Raw genomic sequence first — 13616 nt, 5'->3', positions numbered from 1 at the left:
ACAAGCTGTCAATCGGTCCTAATGCAGCTGTTTCTGTGCGAGCCTTTCTGCTGCTCCTTAACTCGTCTGCCATCTCTGAGGCTGCAGCCATCAATCCGCCCGATCGCATAGGATTGGCCGCAAATCTGCAGGGGCAGCATTGAACAAGCAGTTCACTAGAACTGCTTGTGCAATGTTAAATGCCGACAGTGTATGCTGTCGGCGGTCAGGGTGTCTAGCGGACATGATACGCTACAGCGTATCATGTCCGCCAGACATTGATAAACCCGCCCCCTGTCTCCAATTTAAGATTAATCCATTTCAATTAAAAATATCCGACTTTCCTTCTTTTCTTTATCACCTTCCTTGTTAGTCTCCTCATTAAGATTGCAAGTTTGAGAGCCTCTGTATATGTAGGCCACTTGTATGGGAGATTTACTACTAACTAGACTTTTGCATTTGTTTCATTTTAACTAAACAAAATTGCCAAAAATTTATGAATATTGCCAAATTCGGCAATATTCCTTTGTTTCCTTAACAAAAGCAAAAATACTTACCTACACATGCTGAAGAGCATGCAAACCCACTCCACTCAAATCCAGAGCTTGACTGGAGGCCTAGCACGCCCGGTTCCCAGAGTCTGAACTAATTTTAGTTCAGGCCCCCAGACCAGTATGTGCTAAGGGGTGTATTTATTAATGTGCGAGTGGACATGATACGATGTAGCGTATCATGTTCGCTGCACATCGATAAATGGCGACAGCATACGCTGTCAGCATTTATCATTGCAAAAGCAGTTTTTGTGAACTTCTGCAGATTCCCGGCCAATCGGCTGCTAGCAGGGGGTGTCAATCAACCCAATCATATTCTGTCGGGTTGATTTCTGTCCGTGGCCTCAGAGCAGGCGGACAAGTTATGGAGCAGCGGTCTTTAGAAGGCTCACTGGAAACAAGGATCCCCTAAGACTCAAGTTAGCGAGAGCCAGGCTCAAGAGTGAAGAGGAATGGGTTAGTGCACTCTTCGGAGCGTGTAAGTAAGTATTTCAGATACAGGTCAATTTTTTCACCTGTACTTTTTAATAATATTCAATATTCATTTCATTTAAAAAAAAAATGAATACCGAATAGTGCAGCCAACAAATATTCGAAGAAACAAATTTCCCTGAATATTTGTTATGAAAACTTTAGACAAACAAAAAATGTTTTGGCTGTACATCTTTACTACTGACTGTACTAAAGGAAAGGGCATTACTTTCCTTTTGTTTAAGTTTTTAGTGTATGTAATGTTCTCTCACTAATGTATCATTCCCTTGAATAACTTGTTAATGTAAAAAATTGTAACGGACCACCAAGATTGTAATGTACCTAAAGCACAATTTAAATAACATATAATAACAATAGTAATATACAACCAGTAAACCTAAAAATATAGAAACAAAAGGAAAATAGATGTTAGCAACTGCTTACAAAAGCAAAATTAGATATTGAATTATAAAGTGTCAAATTCCAGCACCTTAAATTTGTGCATAGGAGCTCAGATTTAAAAAAAAAATTCAACCAAACCCATGACCTTACATGAACTTAGCAACTTCTTAACTTTATTAGTTAAATTGGAATAGAAGAACATAATCTCTGAAACGAGGTCTTGAATGAATAGTTTATACATTTGTATAAATACAAGCACTGATGAAAATAACCTTCATTTATTCATAATATGAATATAGTAATCTGTTTTTCTTTTTAATTTACATTATGTACCATTTTTGAGTAGACATATTTTACTCACAATCAGCAAGTTTTAGAAGCAACTGTCAGCATTCAAAAGCCCAAAAAAATGTTTTACAATCTGAAGTCAGCATTTCCTTTTCTAGAAAATGTTAATCAGATATGCTTTTTTTTTTTTTTTGCAAGATGATAATTAAAATAAGAATAGGATTTTTGTTCATTTTCAAATATTGTTTTTATGTAGCAATATAAATTCAAACTCAGCTTTCCATGACTTATTGACCTCTAGGTAAATTTAAAAATGTAATAACTGGGACAATTTGCTATTTGCGTATGTTTGTTCTTTTGTAAAACATTAATGTCTCTAAAGTATACTTAAGGTATAAAATAAAAATGCTGTTTAAAACATAATTATGTATAATTTCAGTGCATATTAGTTAGGGAAGACAATGCTTAGACCCTAATCATGCCAGTTATGTTGGAACAAACTCAATCAACCCATTATGCTAATTTTCATGCAGTTTTAGGTAAAATTGAATATGAAATTTAAAAAAAACCTTGTTGCACTGCATTAATCACCCAATTAAAAATGGATCATATTCTTCCTTATAAACATTAATGATGAATTGTATAGTCCTATTAACCCTCTAAGTGCTTTTTATGCTCTTTCCATAAAATCTTGAGAAAAAATCATCTATATTTGTTAACCGCTGTATTGTGATATAACTTTTTTACTGTCTGTTTCAAAGTTGACAAATTTGAAACATCTATTGGAATAGTGATAGATGTCTCAAAAAGATGTAAGAAAAATAAAATGCTTAAATAAATCAGTCTTTTAATCCTAATCTTTTCTACATTTTTACTTAATTATTATTAACATTTATTTGTATTGCGCCACAAATTCTGTAGCGCTGGGTACTGTGATAGGGGTATACAATGACAAGGATTTGTGATAAAATACAAAACATAACAAAATTAAACAAATCTAGAACAGGAGGAAGAGAGCCTCTCTGCAGGTTTAGGGTGCAGAGACATAAGGTTGGGGGTAGCTTGTCACATCGGTTGCAGTTGCAGCAGTGAGTCAGGCAGTTCATATATTAGTTTGGTTAGGATGAGAGATGGACGAGAGATGGTAAGCCTCTCTGAATCGGTGGGTTTTCAAGGAGCGTCAGAAGCTATACAAGGTTGGAGACAGTCTTATGGAGCAGGGTAGAGAGTTTCAGAGGACAGGAGCAGCACGTGCAAAGTCTTGGAGACGGGAGTGGGATATAGAGATAACAAGAGTGGAGAGACGTAGGTCAGAGGTTAATCGAAGAGGACGGGATGGGTAATATTTCATGATGATAGAGGAAATATAGTTGGGAGTTAGACTGTTGAGTGCTTTGTAAGTTAGGGTTAATATTTTAAATTGTATTCTGGAGTACATGGGGAGCCAGTGTAGAGACTGGCAGAGCAGCTGATGTAGATTGGCCACTTAGGTGGATGAGTCTAGCAGAAGCATTCATAATAGATTGGAGGGAGAAGAGGCAGTGTTTTGGAAGGCCATTAAGAAGTAAATTGCAATAATCAATGCGTGACAAAATGAGGGAATGAATAAGTATTTTTGTAGTTTTTTGGAGTAAGAAAGGGACGAATTCTGGAAATGTTGCGTAGGTGTAAACAACTGGATTTGGTAAGCACTTCTATATGTGAGTTAAATGTGAGTTCTGAGTCAAGTGTAACCCCAAGACAGCGGACCTGGGGTGAGGTGTTGAGAATAGAGTCTCCAACCATCAGAGAAATACAATAAGGTAAAAACATGTAAAAACAGCGCCAACATTCAAAATATACAAGCTCCCAAAATGAGATCCCTAAAAACTCAAATAGAAATGGCTATATATAGAATAAGGGAACGCCAACCATAGGCTAAAATATCAATATATAATAATGTGATTAAAAATACATTTATTAACATACATACAAATTAGGATACCCTATATATATAAAAACAGTAAAACAGTATAGATTAGCCCTCAAAAAAGAACATAATCAATATATATGTGAGATTGGTGATATAATCCCGTGATATAACTTGATAATAAAAATGTCCCAAGTGATGATAATAGCCTTTAAATATCCTTGTGGAGTTTCCTAAGTGTGAAAAGTCCTACATTATATCCTGTGTATCCAAGTGAAATCCTAATGTGGATGAGAAAATTTCCAAAAGTTCCAAATGGCAAAAAATGAAAAAAAAAATAAGAATAAAAAAAAAAAAAAAAAAATAGAAATAAAAATTAAAAATGTGTGTGATAGAATCCAATAAAGTTAATAAAAATCCAATGAGATCCAGTGAAGGTGATTCTTGTGAAAAAAGAAATCACATAGTGCAATAATGCAAATAAAAATATAAACTGAATTGAAAAAAGGCTTACCCTATATGTAGACTCGAGCAGTGACCTCTAGTAACCTGTATATCGATGCGTTTCGGCCCCACGCTGGGCCTTTCTCAAGATATCTTGAGAAGGAAAGAGAGGGGGTGAAGGAATGCAGTGAAAGGTACTGTGTGGAGACAGAAGAATTCTCACTCTCCTTCCTTGTTTGTCTCCTGGTCTGGGAGTATGACTGAAGTGCAGGACGCCATAGGACAGAGAGGTTACAGCAGTTGTGTTAGAGGAGGAAAGCCAAGTTTCAGTGAGGGCTAACAGGTTAAGTGAATGTGAAATAAATAGGTTGTGAATAGATGTAAGCTTATTGCATACAGAGCGTGAATTCCATAGCGCACAAGAGAATTGGGGTATACTAACAGAGGTGCAGTTAATGAGGTTTAGAGGGTTATGTGGGCAAGGTGTATGAGATGTCATTTTGGGTAGTGAATTGAGAGAAGCAGAGGGTGGATCTGGGTTAGGTTAGATATCCCCAGCTGCAAGAAGTTGAAATATGGTGAGCGAAAGGAGATGAGAATATGTCTTATGCAAGTGTTCAAGTTTAGAATCAGTGAAGCATGGCTGGCTGAGGGATGTGAGATAGGAATAGAGTTAATGTGTGTTGTAGAGAGGGGAAGGTAGAAGAATAGGAGAAATATGTATTGTCTGGGTGCTGTTCATGAAAGTAAGAGCTGTGACTTTAAAGAAAAAGGGAGGAAGGGGGGCGTGTCCTACTAGCGGCTCTGAGCGGTCGCATTTCTCTGGAGCTCCGGGAGAAGAGTTAATAACTTGCTGCTTATTGCTCTAATCCTACAGCGGATTACAACTAAAGTGATCGAATTAGTAGGTATATAGTACCTTGCATTATACTTTCTGCTGTATTGATGACCCCAGAGCCAGAACAGGACAATTGAGGCCTGCAGTAGCAGCAATCTCGCAGGCAGCGTCACCCCCCCCCCCAGTTACACGGGGTATCTCACCGGAACTGTTGGCTTTCAGTACCTGACACAACGGAACAGGTTTCTCACAGTGTTAAATACCTAATTGAGTCGGAGCACTTACTTACACAGCAGACCCTTAAACACGGAGATAATGCTGTACTCAGAGAATGCCACGTGGGTAACGGACATTTCAAACAAGATGGACTCAAGATTCGCCAAACTCGAACGGATGTTACAAAGGTTGATAGATAAGGCGATCTCAGAACCGGACCTACAACTCCTTATAGATAGACTTGACAGCGGCAAATCAGCAGAAAAAAGATCTAAGCAGCCTGCGAGTTATCAAACTGCACCAACTTTGCAGATAGCCATGAAAGTCGCCCAGCCTGAATTACCGGCAGACATCTTCCCACAGTCTCATAGATCGCTGATAATAAAAACCCAGCAGCTACAGCAGACAGACCTTAATGATCATGTAAACGACACAAAAACATCACTATATCCCCTGGCGTTGGATACCTTGCACCCGGAACACAACATGCAGCAGTCGGCAATAGATTGAATGGGGAAGTTAGCCCTTCGCCAGCCGGTGGACACAGATTTCACTAGCATGATAGCTCATCTGGGTAAGAAGGGGAATCCACCTATGCCTCTGAGAATGAGAGGCCAGGCCGGAACAGCGGGACCGCCTGTGCGAACGGGCCAGCCCTTGGAAACGGATCAGCTCTGCTGGGGGCTAAGGGGGAGCCCTCGGGGGGTCTTAACTAAGAAAATACTGCGGCCCTTACCTCACAATAGCGTTTAAAATGGATTCTGTCCTTTCACACATACCAAAGATTTAAGATTTGTAGGGGCAAAAGGCAGCTATATTGTGTTATGCAGGGTTAAATTTCTGTCCTTTCACACATACCTGGGGAGAGAGGAAAGAGAGAGCGTTGTAAGCAGGGTTTCAAATAAGTTCCAGATAGGATCCAATTATATACCAGTCGCTGTTCTGTATATTTTGTTATCCATATATAATTACTCCCTTGTTATAACTCCCTACACTTATTGCACGGAAACAGGGACATCAGGCGCCATTCGGCCCTTGATAAATCGGCCCGAGGTCTCTACACTATTGAAGAATTCAACAATTCCCCTTTCTTTCTGGTCAGTATTATCTGCTTAACTTTATGCATAGAGTGATGATATAGCCCCTTTAAACCAGCAGCAAACAAAGATTACTAATTGTGCCTCCATGGCTGGCAGTTACACATGCAGGATGATGATATAGCCCCTCTGTAATATGTTACACACATAGGGCTAGATTTCGAGTCACGTAATATTGTGGTTTTTGTGGCTGTTTGTGTGCAAGTTAAATTCTGCCCGTATTGCAAGTTGAAAGTAAATGCGAAAGCCTGAGTGCAATGGTGATTTACTCTAGAATGATTAATTTTTTAAAAGTTGCAATAAAAATTTACAAGGACTCAAAGATATGAGATATCAGGTGTTAAAATAATGGCCAAAAGTGCCTTTACTTAGGGATCCATAGGAACACATGTATAAATAAGTGTATTTATATAAATATACATGTATGTATTTTTATACATTTACAAACATATATATACACACATATAAATACAGATATACATATGTATAGAAATACATACATATATATCATTGCAATCCTGCACTTGTGTTTGCACAAGCTGGTGGCTGGGTTTTTTTTTTTTTTTTTTGTTAAAAACAAGGCTCCATTAAAGTCTATGTGGAAATACACTCCTGCGTTCGCAACTTTGTGAAGTCTATTTTTCTGTGCGAGTATGCGACCATGAGAGCACAAAAGTTTTACTTGCGACGTGTAATACGCAAGGGTAAAAAAAGTTGAGCACAGATAAAGCATTCACAGGATAGAAAATTTGTGCTACAATTATAATCTAGACCAGGTATTTTATATGCCTGAGTAAAAACTTTAGATTCTTGACCCCTGTAAACTGCATTATACCAACTATAGGCATCTGTGATTAACTGTTTCTCAAGACATCAAAAATATATTACAAAGTATAGTTACACTCATAATAACACTATCTAATAAAAACTATTTTAAAAAAAATGTTGCACACAAACGTTATACGGGATCAAAGATATGAGGTTTCAGGTAAGGCAGGCAAATGACTTTAACATAGAGATACATACATACGTACATACATGTCTAAAGATGTATATGTATGTATATACATATATATATATATGTATGTGTGTGTGTTCATATGTGTTTATGTATTTATGTGTATATATGTATTAACAGACACATAAAAACATAAACACATATGTACACATATATAGAAATATACACAAGTGCATTGCAGTCCTTTGCAGTTAAGCCAATGAAAACATGTAAAAGCTTATTAATTTTTAATAAAGGTTGCAACTATGTAATTGCTGTAAATATTTCACATTCCAATGTTCTGCACGTAGCAGAATATGTTCTAAATATTTCTAAATAGATTATATATATATATATATATATATATATATATATTAGTTGTGAGGAATTGAGAACTGTTATAGGGGCAGTAAAAATGACCACATAGGAGGTGGGTTAAGGGGTGCAGGAAATATAGATATAAGGACAAGGAGCAGTACAAGACGAGGGAGCAGGAGATAATTTATAACTTAAGTGATTATAAATTGTTGGAAGCTGAGATATTATTACTCTTGAAAGGACTTAACTTTATACCTGCTTATACCACAAAAATAATTTAGAAATAGATTTGGAAATCTACAAGATGCAGAGATTATTAAGTATTAAAGAGCAATTTAAAAATATACCCCCTTCAGTGAAGTCAGTGTTTAAATTAAGAAGTACACAGGATTTTACAATCAAAAATGCTAGTATCGCTTACGTTTACGAGGTTGGTCAAACAGGATATTTATTCTAAAGCTAAGATTTGTTATTATAATGTGACCAAGAAAAAGAAAGAGGCCCTAAGATCCCTGAGGGATAACTATAGAATTGTGGTGAGGGGTGCAGATAAGGGACGGCCATTGTGGTTCAGAATTATTCTGATTATAGGCAGGAGGTATTAAGACAATTGAGTGATGAAGTGGTTTATGAGAGATTAAGTGTGGACCCAACTATTAGATTTCAAAAATAGATATTTTAAGTTCTGGATATGGGTGTGTTGAGATATCAATTGGATAAAAAAAACTAGGCAGTTTTTGGAACAGAATTTCCCATAAGACCTATCCTTTATTGCATACTGAAAATACATAAGGATGTAAATAATCACCTATGAAGATCCATAATTTTAGCAATGGGAACCCTTATGCAACCAGTATCCCAGTTTCATTGACTGTTGGCAGCAACCTTGTGTCTGGTCTTTAAAAACTGTAGTTAAAGACTCACTGACATTTTTGCAGGCCTATCACTGATTTACCTCTTTATCGCCTAGATTAAAAGTTTTGCGCTATAAGGGTGCAAAACGAATGCCACAAAAGTTGCGTTATTTCACCCTCCATAGAGCTGCCATTACAAGTTTCTGAAAGGCCTCCTTGTGCTTGAGATATGGAAGCGATAAGCTCCACACAGCACAAAATCCAAAGGCTGAGAATATGTGCTCATGCACGAATTCCCCATAGACTTCAATGGGGAGAGAGTGTTAGAAAAAAGCTAACACCTGACGTGAGGAATGGCAATCGCCGTAACGCAACCCCATTGATGTCTATGGGGAAAAAAGTTATGTTTAAACCTAACACCCTAACATAAAACCTAAGTCTAAACACCCCTAATCGGTTGCCCCCACATCGCCGACACCTAAATAAACTTATTAACCCCCAATCTGCCACCCACCACATCGCCACCACCTAAATAAAGTTATTAACCCCTAATCTGCAGCTCCCAACATCGCCGCCACTAATAAAATGTATTAACCCCTATTCCGCCGCTCCCCGACATCTCCGCCACTAATAAAATTATTAACCCCTATTCCGCCACTCCCCGACAACGCTGCCACTATAATTAATTAATTAACCCCTAAAGCTCTGGCCTCCCACATCACAGTCACTAGATTATTAACCACTAAACCGCCAGCCCCCCACATCGCAAAAAACTAAATGAAACTATTAACCCCCAAACCTATTAACCCACTAACTTTATATTAAAATTACAATATCCCTTTCTCAAAATAAATAAAAACTTACATGTGAAATTATAAAAAACTAAATGTAAACTATAAATTAAGCTAACATAACTATTATACTAAAATTAAAATTACTAACAATTAAAAAAGCTAAATTACACATTAAAAAAAACTAACACTACTAAAAAATGTAAGTCTACAATTACAAAAAAATAAAAAATACTAAATTACGAAAAATAACAAACACTAAATTACAAAAAATAACAAACAAAATTATCAAAAATAAAAACAATTAAATACAAAAAACCCCAACAGTAAAACCCACCACCCAACCAACGCCCCAAAATAAAAAACCTAATTCTAACAAAAACCTAAGCTACCCATTGCCCTGAAAAGGGCATTTGTATGGGAATTACCATTAAAAGGGCATTCAGCTCTTTTACATTGCCCTGTAAAGGGCATTCAGCAAAAAAGCCCAAACCCTAATCTAAAAAAAAGTATTTTGCACCGCACCGCACAACCTGTAATACCAGCGCTATGGAAATCCCATGCAAAAACTGATTGACGTTGCGTTACAGGCTAAAATGCTTGCGGTATAGCTATACCGGCACGACTCATAATGGCTGCATTACTGTTTTTACGTTTAAATGGCCATTTTTTCAGCATTAAAACCGTAACGCAAAACTCGTAATCTAGTTGTATGTATTTTAGATGTCCTATTGAGGTCAAGAACAGATACATATAATGAAAATGCAAAGCAGTACTACCATATTCATTAAAGCCAATAGCCTCATTGCATGGCAATTATTGACTTACATTTAATGAACTGGAGGATAGTTGGTTACAGACCAGCCCATTTGAGGTATGGGTATGAAGGCACCATTTTAATTTTTATGTTTTTAAATTCACCAGCACAGATAACAGAAGGGTCAGGCTGGGACTGTGGCCTGCTTAAATTAATCAACATTATAAACCTGGTCTGTCACCCAAACATCTATACATGTATCTACATCACAATAAATTACTTAATTCTTAATAAATTAATTAATTCTGAGTGATTAAACAATTTCATCACAAAGGAGAAAATGTTTATAAAGTCTGAACCTTTTTTTTAAAAGAGGTAAGGGAAGTGAAAATCATATCAAGTGCACAGCATGTCATTGTATTAGAGGGATAGCCTTCCAGGGTTCATACCTTAGTGTGCAAACGTTCTCAAGTTTCTATTGCTATACTTGAAGAATAAATTATCACACTGCATGACATTAAAATAAAAATTGAATAATGAGCAGGTTATAAATAGGAACCATTGTGGGGATTGTACTGGTGCAGAGGAGGGTGTACACAAAAGTAGTTGTGTTTCAATTATAAGAAGAGGTAGGCCAGTTTTAAACTGACATGCCCTGATGGTTTTGCAAAACTCAGTTAAGATGTTAGGAATGTTTTTCATATGAAGTATGATTTAACAAAGGAATAGTTTTCCAACTTTCGGATGCTTGACTTTCACAGTGCTGGAAATAAGCCATCAGACAATTAATACTGGTTTCAATGAGAAAGTTAGCAGAAGGTGCAGTGATCTAAAAAAGGGGTTAAGGGAGCTAAGAAACCAACATGAGGAAACGGACATCCAAGTTGCTATTTTACAAAATATTACCAGCGCCATGTACTAGTAAGGGTAGATATGAGGCACTTTTAGAAGAATATGCATAGCTAAAAAATTGGAAATATGGTTTTGAATTTTTAGAATGCTCCAATAACTTTTATGTTGACTTCTATCTTTAAAATAAGGTTGGATTACACCTTAATGGTGGGTGAGGCTACTGTGCTCAATGAGAAGATAGTAGCAAGAATGAAGAAGGTTTTAACATGGTAGCTGGGTGGAGGGGCACATTAAATAATAAGAATCACAGGGACGTTTTCTTAAGCAGTTTGGATGATAAAAATATTAGTAATAAAAAATAATAGTAAACAGGTAAGATTTAACATTTGATGGAGGAATATGACATTTGAAAATATATCTGAGATATGGATAAAGACTGTAATGTTAACATGAAGGACAATGCTAAATTTAGAAGAAATAGGAGAAATAAGAAAGGGGTAGGAAGAATTTGTAGATATGTTATGTAAATTAAACAGATAATAATATATATTGTGTTTTCACTAGAAGAAATCTGGCTCTGAAAAGAGCCGAATGCAACAAGCGGCTGCCCTCGTCTGCATTTGGATGCTAACGTAGCATCCAAATGTCCATGACTACTAACAACCAACCAACATATGACAGTGAGGAAGCCCAACTGCTATTATAAATAGGGTAATTAGAAAAAGAAAAAAAAACATATAATAGTGTTATTATCCTAAACTGAAAATAAGATATTAACAGTACATTTAAATGATAAAGGTTTTTGAATTCACTTAATGAAAATTACATGTCAAAATTAATAATGGAACTAACTAGGAATACAACTATATTAGACCTAGTTTTATAAATCAAAGCAAGAATATAATTAAACACAGAAGTAAAACATTGTTCAAGTAACATTGATCAATTCCTAATCTGGAATAAAATTCCAAAAACAGTATTACAAAGATCCAATTAAAACTCTTAACTTTACATGCTGGTAAAATGATTAAGAACCATTTGAGTGTGTATTGTTTGGTCATGTGCATTAAAACTATATTGACATATATATACTATTGAAAAGAAATGAGTTATTACTGAGCTGGTTGCAAATACAAATTAAGTAAGGATTGAATTGGTACAGATGAGGAAGGAAGCAGGAAGGTAGCTTAGTCTTAGTTATAATGAGAATGAGAAGAGGGTAGCCAGTTGTTTACTGATGCACCTGAATAGTTTTTACAAAACGCAATTACAATGTTGGGGATGTCAGCTCAGCTATGACATGAATGTGATGGGCCTTTTGTTATTCATCCCCCCACAGTCCCCTTAACAAATTAGAGCACAGTAATGTTAACATATCAAACTACTCTAGTCCTTAAAGGGTTAAAGGGACATAAAATACTTTTTTTCTTTCAGGATTCAGATAGAGCATGTCATTTTAAACAACTTTCCAATTTACGTCTATTAACTAATTTTTTGGTCTCTTTTGTTGAAAAGGATACCTAGGTAGGCTCAGGAGCTGCTGATTTGTGGCTGCACATTTCTCATTCAACTAGTTTCCAGCAGTGCATTTCTTCTTTTTTAACAAAGGATACCAAGATAATGAAGCAAATTACACAATAGATCTAAAATGGAAAGTTGTTTAAAATTGTATTCTCTATGTGGATCATGCAAGAAAATGTTTGGGTTTCATGTCCCTTTAACTCTATAAACTGAAAAATGAGGGGTGAGTGTGTATGACTGTAGTATTCTCTACTTGTTTACGTTACTATGGCTACAGGCTGGTAATGAGTCTCTATGGTACTAGTCAAGCAGATTTACGGTTGACATTTGGTCCCAGTTCTAAACCAGATTGATGTAAGAATAGTCAGCGTAATGGCTTCTTACAAAGGTAGACAACTCACATAGAGATAGCCTATATTTCTAAATTATTTACTATGAGCCACCACACTGTATTACAATATCACTATCTTGTTCCCATAAAGTAATATATCTTTGCTCAGAATTGGGCCAACACAATTATAAGTTACCAGCTATTTAATAACTTTATTCAACCAGAGAGGAGAGAAGCAGTGCGAGCGCCTGACGCGTGTTTCGCATCTGCTTTGTCAAAGGCTAACCCGATTATCCACCAGGGTTTCCTTAAGAAGGCCCATCGGCCAATCACGTATCGTTAGTTATGACGTTGATTGCTCACAGTCTAATCGCATGCAGTCTTCAGCGATTGGACGAACAGAGGGTGTGTGCCCTTCAGCCAGTTACCATGTATGATAATAGTGACCTGTCACCGAACTTGCCGCTCCTCAAATAATAGCATGTAACTGAAGGGCAACACAAAGAGGGAGATTGTTAAACGTACTTAGATTGTTCATTTCTAGAGCATGGCATGGTCCACAACACACTATCTATTTATTTTTTTAAATTATGTAAATAAATGTTATGTTTTAAATAATACACATTACAATACACTCCACCTGTCAATGAATAGGTTATAATCCTCACAAAGTGTGCCCCATAATGCTTCTGTTCTCTTCTTGTTTATAAATATAATATATATTTGGCATTAGGCACTACCTCCTCTAATACATAGGTTTATTTAGAGTGGGGTTTTAGGATTATCACCTCAGTATTCCCACCTCCCCTTTAGGTTGAAAGGGACCTTTTTTCATTATTAACTTGACTATTCAGTAGTCCTCTTTTTTGGGAAATAATTATGACCTCTATCAATTTGATGGAGGACTTCCTTAATCGTGAAAGAGATAGGAAAGCGAATATTGATAAAACATTTGCTAACTTTACAGCAGAGGGTATTAACAAAAATAACTTTGAGGACT

Source organism: Bombina bombina, chromosome 4 (assembly GCF_027579735.1).
Source record: "Bombina bombina isolate aBomBom1 chromosome 4, aBomBom1.pri, whole genome shotgun sequence".
Taxonomy (NCBI): domain Eukaryota; kingdom Metazoa; phylum Chordata; class Amphibia; order Anura; family Bombinatoridae; genus Bombina; species Bombina bombina.
The sequence above is the reverse complement of the archived record's forward strand: the minus strand, read 5'-3'. Positions refer to the sequence as shown.